At 45.7% G+C, this 7,429-nt stretch overlaps 1 protein-coding gene across 2 annotated transcripts in view; it reads right to left on the bottom strand.

Moving 5' to 3' along the window:
- Nucleotides 1-3,884: 3,884 nt before the first annotated feature.
- Nucleotides 3,885-7,429, bottom strand: part of LOC119383891 (uncharacterized) — a 58,093-nt gene continuing 54,548 nt past the window's right edge. For both annotated transcript variants that reach the window (XM_049412704.1, XM_049412703.1), the window contains exon 7: nt 3,885-6,777. The gene's annotated coding sequence lies outside the window, so the exon portion shown is untranslated. The remainder of the gene's footprint in view (nt 6,778-7,429) is intronic.

Here is a 7,429-nt window from a genome sequence, read left to right as displayed (position 1 = left end):
ACAAATAACATCCCCTATACTTTCCTTGGCATTACTGTCTGTTAGTTCTCATTACAGTGAAACCTCGTTAATACGTACCTGCCGGGAACGCGGCATAACTACGCACTAAACGGTAGTACGCATTAACCACCATGTACAAATTTGCCTCTCCTGGCGTACGCCATCGCCGCCAGCAGAGAAATAGAGTGCCACAGCAAATATTGTCCAAAGTACCCATCGCAAAGCCTTTTCTTTCTTTTTGCCAAAGTGGAGAAAATATCCTAGCACTCTCGCACGACCGCCCGATAGCGCGCGGTGGCCACGCCAAAGAGCATTTCGAAACTATTAAAGGGTCCGGGATACGCAGTGACCGACATGGCGACAAAACGGACAGTGTCTGCATTCCACAATATATGTGTGTGCGTCTGTACCGCGATCTGCTACTAAACGAAAACTGACACGCTATACGGCCGCGTGGAGCCGATCGTCTCCTGGGTAGTTGCGTGCAGCGCGTCGCCTGCTCGGCTCATGTACGCCGTCACTACCGGGCCGCTTGCTGTACCGCACGCGCGCATTAGTCGTGGGATTGTTCTTCGTGCCCACTTCGTTCCAGACCGTGCACAGATGCGGCGAGTAGCTTGTTCGGTACGCGGCGATGTCGAGCTTCCTCCGCGACGCTGTAGCGGTCCTGGCAGCGAACGGAGGCGCGTTGGGTAATCGCCTAATAAAAGCGTGCACTATGGTTACAACAGCGCTACGCTTGCTGTACCGTACGCGTGCGTTTAGCGTGATAGCGTCAATGCAGCGACGTTTCGCGGCGTCCACGACCCGCAATGCTCAACTCCGCAACAGCGATCTGCTTTCGTTTCTACAAAGCGGTGCGCGCTTGAACACAGCCCCACACGAGGCGGCAGCGATCGGCGGCCCAGCGTATTGAGGTTGTCGCCAAGTAAAAGCGTGCAGTAGGCTTAAAGTAGCACTGTGCTGCACGCGTGCCCGGGCAGATAGCTGAAGATACTTATTGTGATAAGGTTGTCGGCGATAAATCATGCTGGCACGTTCGTCGGTGGCCGCCGCTTAGCCTTCGTTCTTTCCCGATGCTTACCCGCAAAGGCGTCGCCGCAATCGCGCGGAAGTCGGAATCGGTGATCGACCGATCTCCGCACTTTTAGAAAAGACGGAAAACCTTTGGCGGCACATTGTGGCGTCGAGAATTTCAGCGGTGCAGTAAAATTTTATGGCACAAAAAGTTATCTCGGGCGCAGAGTACGCACTAACCGGTAGGCATAGGGCGAACCACTACGGCTTAAGCGGTCAGCGAATGCATTGGGCTCTATGGGGCTCGGTCGGGGATTCCTCGCAACTACGTTTTAACCGTTAGTACGTTTCAAGCGGGTACGTACTAACGAGGTTTGACTGTATTATTGTGTCTAATCTTCTTTCTTTCATTCATAGCGAGGGTCTCGTTCTGGCAGACTTGATGCCTTCGGGTAGCACGCGAGGGATTATTGGTCAGCTGCCAGCTCGTAAAAAGATCACACGCTACGTGACGCCAAAAGGCAGAAAAAGAGTGTTCCACACTCGCCACCATGGCTGCGATCGGCGCTACCACTCCTAGGTATTTTAAATGCACATATATACCCTATTAAGTGGACAGGGGGATGACCGCCACTGTAGCTCAGTGGTAGAGCATCGGACGCGTTATTCAAAGGTCGCAGGTTCGGTCCCTGCCGGTGGCAAGTTATTTTTTCGTCCACTTTACTTGCTTCACATTTATATCCCAATTATTACAAATAACATCCCCTATTCTTTCCTTGGTATTACTGTCTGTTAGTTCTCATTAATATTGTGTCTGACAAAGAAAAACGAGCCCTTAAAAGCAACCTCGTGATGTATTTTTTGGCATTTCCGGTTATAAAACACACATCTCGAAGGCTGCACTTTTTCTTGCTTTTCACACCAAAGCAGTGGCTGCTTGCTACAAAGCCACAAGTGACATCGCCAAGATGTGGACGGTGGGGACTTGTTCCTTTGTTGTTTGTGGGCAGCGTTGTCTCTTGCGACTTGAGGACCTTGTCTACTTCTCGCTTCGTTCGTGACAAATCCTCACTCGGGAGTCGAACTAAACAGCGACACACTCGTAGCAATAAAATAATATCTGGGGTTTAACGTCCCAAAACCACGATATGATTATGAGAGACGCCGTAGTGGAGGGCTCCGGAAATTTCGACCACCTGGGGTTCTTTAACGTGCACCTAAATCTAAGTACACGGGCCTCAGACATTTTCGCCTCCATCGAAAATGCAGCCGCCGCGGCCGGGATTCGATCCCGCGACCTTCGGGTCAGCAGTCGAGCGCCATAACCACTAGACCACCGTGGCGGGGCCTCGTAGCAATAAAAAATGATGACTGGTGCTTGGAACGACGTCAAGCAAAGCACCGTCATGAACTGTTTTCATGCGGGCTTTGGTGCCTCAGTGAATTTTGTGACTTCTTAGCATTTCTGGGCGCCACCTCGGATGGGAGTACAGCAAGCGACTTCATCGGTGTAGATGACATCGCTGTTTCTGACCGCATTGATACTGATATCATGGCTGACGTTGCTGGTGCCGCGGAAGTGGACCGGTGCGATTATGAAGATGCCACCGCCGCCGCTAAACAACCTTTTACCGCGCTCCAGAGCTTGCATCGGCGTTCAGCGTCAATCACCGGTGTTGTGGCCGAAGGTGCTGAATTTGCTTATTTGGAAAGCTTCAATGATATTTAGGATGACTTGATACCTGACAACGCGCAAGAAGCAAGACAAGTTTACGGACTATTTTCACGCGAAATCAAGTGTGGTTACTTGCAAAAGAAGAAGTTGTCACCTTCTAATTTAGCATACTAGTTGTGAGCAAATTGTCATGTTAGTGCTTGTTACGAATTCCGAAAACTATTTCAAGACGTTCAGTGCATTAATATAAGCCTTAACGCATATACGCATATTTTACATTTCAAATTATCGATATATCGAACTATTTCGCGATCCCCTTCGAGTTCAATATATCCGGATCAACTGCAGTGCTAGTCGATGACGAAGCAGCATTGTGTGCCTTGATGTCTTACGAGCGTAAAGTGTTGCCATTTCTCAAAAAAGGTAAAAGACCGAAATCTGAGTTCTCTGCCCCAAAATAAATGTGTTTCAGGTAAAGTCAACCTCCAGCTCTCCCTTTCGTTTCATTTGTGCATTTCTTTTTCGAATTTTCAAGCTAGAACTCCAAATAAGAAGAAGAAGAACGGAAACTTTATTGCAAGGAACCCTGCTTGTAACAAGCATTATCGAGCATTTGTCAATTTCCTTATATTAACAATTTCAGGGTCAATTACGTACATGCACGCATAGAGTTTCTTACAATACTTACTAGAGGGAACTCTGGCGTTAGTGTCTATGGGAGCTGCAACGCATGACGCTTCAGCCAGCATGGGAATGATGGGTAGTACACAAATTTGTCTAAACTTCGTTCTTTCGGCTCCGTTTGGCTCCGCGTCGGCTGCATCTTCTTTGTCGCAAAACGAAGTTCAGCAAAAGTTAGCAGTTCCACCTTCACCACTTTAACTTTCTTAGGCTCACCAAATCAAAGCTGGTCACGAAGTTCACAACGGTCTATTTTTTTACCCGAAACGAGCGCCAAAACACAGCAATAAACAAAGCCACAAGTACGTTTGAAGCCGCAAGCACGAAGACTAGGCAAATTTGTGTACTACCCATCATTCCCATGGTAGCTGAACGATCGCAGCGCCAGAGTCCCCTCTAGTTAATTTTAGGAAACTCTATGCATGCATGTCCTCTGCAAACACCTTCAAGATGGACATGTGCGTCATCGCTCGTCGCTTGTATGTTTAAAAAAGCGCGTATTTTTCGATCATTTCTCTTGGCATGTGCTGCCACATTGCGAAAATACAGGGATTTTTTTTCTTGCACCTATGTGTCTCTTCGTTGTCTCTTCGACAAAACCGAAACTGGCTAGTTTCGGTTTTGTCCTTCGGGTGGTTCCCACTTCTCGTGCCCGAAAAACTGATGGCTGTCTGGTTTAGAATCTCTCAAGGGGTGGCCATTTTGTTACTCTCGTTTATTGCTCCCCGGGGCGTGGTTACGCCAGTTTCTGTGCAGGCGCTGACTGACACAAACGATGCCGCTGTGGTTGCATTTCCTCTTTACAGGACTCGCAAAGACCGCTTCCGTCTCGTTGGTGATAAGACAGAGGATTATTATAGGTTTCCAACTTGTTTTTGCTTTCCAGACGTGTGCACAACCATAGTTTTTTTTTTTCAGTGCGCTCACTCGCGCAGTTTGCTTGCGCTATGGAAATGCGCAAGGAATGGCGTAGGAATCACCACTCGAATGCTGAATCAGAATCTGATTCATTGGATGCCAGTCCATCCTACGAGGAGTCAAGTTCAAACTCAAATGTTGATGAGTGAGTGACATCTCAAAAGCGTGCGCGGCGAGACTATGCTGACTTGATCAAAGGGGACTTTTCTTCCACAGTGTTTCCACTTGACGCCACTTCGTGCACTTAATTTTGCACATGTACGACTACACAGACATTTATTGCAACGGATAATTTTTAGCAGTCATATTAGCTTTCTTTTTTTTTAAGATTTTATCTTGCTGTTACTCGTGAATAGACCATGTGTATGTAACAACACAAACAATTTTTTTGTTGCTTTATGGCTGCCCTAAAAAAATTAGGACACTTTTTTCTGAAATAGATTTACCTGAAGGATTTAAATCAGCCATAAAAAAATTGACCCTAGCGGGTCGCATTTGGCAAGAAAATTGGACCCTCAAAGGGTTAAGGCTTAACTGTAATCCTTTTTTTTTTATTGCAAGACTGATGAATCCATGCAGTAGCGATACTGATGCGAAATAGGCTGGCAAGAGCAGTTGCCGGCCACAAGAACAGGAATGACAAAGTGTGCGGTTGCGGGCATGCATGGGGGTGTCGGCCATCACTCTGCCAAGCTCTCGCTTCTAAGTTGAGACATCCTCAAAGCTCGTACTCCCAAGCCTGGCAACAATATGCCCCTATTCAAAGCAATATTCTTTCCACAAAACTTTTTGAAATTGGATCACGTTCGGTATGTGATTATAGTTTTTTTTTTTCTAGCGAATCTGATGAGCTCTTAGCTCTTGCCCAAGTTGGTTGGGTACATTGATTTATATAACATTCCTTATGACATAACTTACGACATTCATTAAAGTTCAATATGGTTTCAATACTCTGACAACCGTACTGTGGTTTTCCATTTAGAAAATGATTTTGCTCCAAACAAAAATTGGAGTTTACAAAACGCTTTTACAGTATATTACAATCTGCTTGTCTTATGTCCTTATACCACAATTAAATTTTTAGAATCAGGATTCCAAAACACACAAAATATGAAGATTTCATTTAGACCTATATCACAAACAAGAAATCGCCCCTGAAATGTAGCATCCCCAACCCCTAAAGAATACTGGAACGGAAAGTTAAGCACTACTTATTAAACAACTGTGAACAAGAAAGGTCAAGCTGTAGAGCTTCCATAGCATTAAAAACACTCAAGTTTAGCTCATACGAAAACTCTCTCTACTCAATTTGGTTCATTAGGCTTTTGGTATACGCTTTTCAGTTTATTTTTTCCTTCAATCTAACCCGCTTGATACACTTTCACAAGAGCACCTAGTGCAAGATGAACATGCTGGATTTCACTGTGCAGTATCATTACTTTTCGCTTATTTGTTCATTGAGAGCAAGTGTATGCATTGAAAGAGAAGTCCATTTGTCTCGAGGTTGAAGTGGCCCAACCTATGGCTGTGTGGTGGAACAAAGGGCACAATAGAGGTTTAAGAAAGATACACCGCACGTTGTCCAGTTCTGTGCACATATGTGCATGTGCATATGTGTGACAATTCACATGCAAATGTGTGGCCATGTGTTTCAAGGATGCCCTAAAGACATGATCAAGTAACTAGTGAAGCAACAGTACTATATGCAAAGCTCAAAAAACTGCAAATGTGCACGAGTTGGTTATTATATTCTATGCATTGTATGCCCTAAATACTAGTTTCGATATCTAAACATAATTTACGTTCCTGTCAGAAGCAAGCAGCCGCATGGCCACAGACAACACTTGAATCACCATTTTCCCTGCAAATGCGTCCTACTCTAGCCTCAGCCAAAACATTCAGAGAATGCTGGAAGGGTAGCCTTGCATTCGAGATTCATTCAATGTTTTCCTTGGCTACGTTTAGCAAGCCTTATCCTTACTGTTTCACATGAACTACCACATGACACAGCAACAACAACAAAAAAGTTAAAATTAATAAAACCGAGGAGGCTTGTTTCGTGGAAAGTCCTACAGGAAAGGTATTCACAATTTCACGCACGAGGCAACTGTCATAATTGTTTGGTTACCTTAAAAAGATGAGCGCCCTTTCAAGAACAGTCTTACATTGTCCAAAAGCAGCAATGTCTGAAGAAGATTAGGAGTGCACCTGCTGCATATGCAGAACACCTTGGAGGCCACACACCACTTTGCGACCAGGTCGCAGACGCAGGACGTAAAGGGTCACTCAAGCCACAACCACGACGTACAAGGACAATGAGGTGTACGACTCTGGAACTTGGCTCGCTGCAGTTTTTCAACGAAGACACATGCCGACACACTGCACTCGTGGTTGTGCAGGTCCACTAGAGTATGGTTCGGTGGCAAGGCTTCCTCCCAACGACCAAGTTGAGTGACATCACGAGCTAGATGCTGCCAGCGTGAAATCTGCAAAAATGCACACACACACACACACAAAAGTAAGTTAAAGCCCTAAGGCCCTGTTGATCCTGAAAGATTTCCGGTCAGAGACAAATCAGCCACACGTTGCGCATGTCGCACGACACACAAAAAAAAAAAAGCCGTTGTTGTGCCGATCGGTCCAAGACCGATTTTCACCGCCGAGAAAGAGTAGCATCACTTGTCATAAACCAATCGGAACACAGCATTGTGAGACATAGAAAAGGAAGGCCCACAACAAGTAGCGCTGTTTTCTCACTGACAAAAATCTGTCTCGGACTAACCGGTTCGACGAGGAATATTTTTTTCTGTCATGGTCTCATCGGTGACCAGAAATTATGCAGGGTGAGCGGGACATAAGCGCCAACTAACACAACAGCAGGATTACAAACACAAAACATACCTCTACTTTAGCACCCCTGAACTTCATTATAACGAAGAAAAAGGAAACACTGAAGTTACTTCTTTATACACATTATTGCCCTTTATTGCAATATCTGCCGATAAGGTGCAAAACTTGAAATGCACAGAAAAGAGGGCATTGTGACCTGCAAAACTGCGCAACAAAGTACCGAGCAGACAGCTTCGAGAGTACCATGCAAAGTCCCATGTGATGTCACGCTACAACAGCTGCCACTGA

The sequence above is a fragment of the Rhipicephalus sanguineus genome, chromosome 2, assembly GCF_013339695.2.
Source record: "Rhipicephalus sanguineus isolate Rsan-2018 chromosome 2, BIME_Rsan_1.4, whole genome shotgun sequence".
Classification (NCBI taxonomy): Eukaryota; Metazoa; Arthropoda; class Arachnida; order Ixodida; family Ixodidae; genus Rhipicephalus; species Rhipicephalus sanguineus.
Note: the sequence above shows the minus strand (reverse complement) of the source record. Positions and strands in the feature narration are given on the sequence as shown.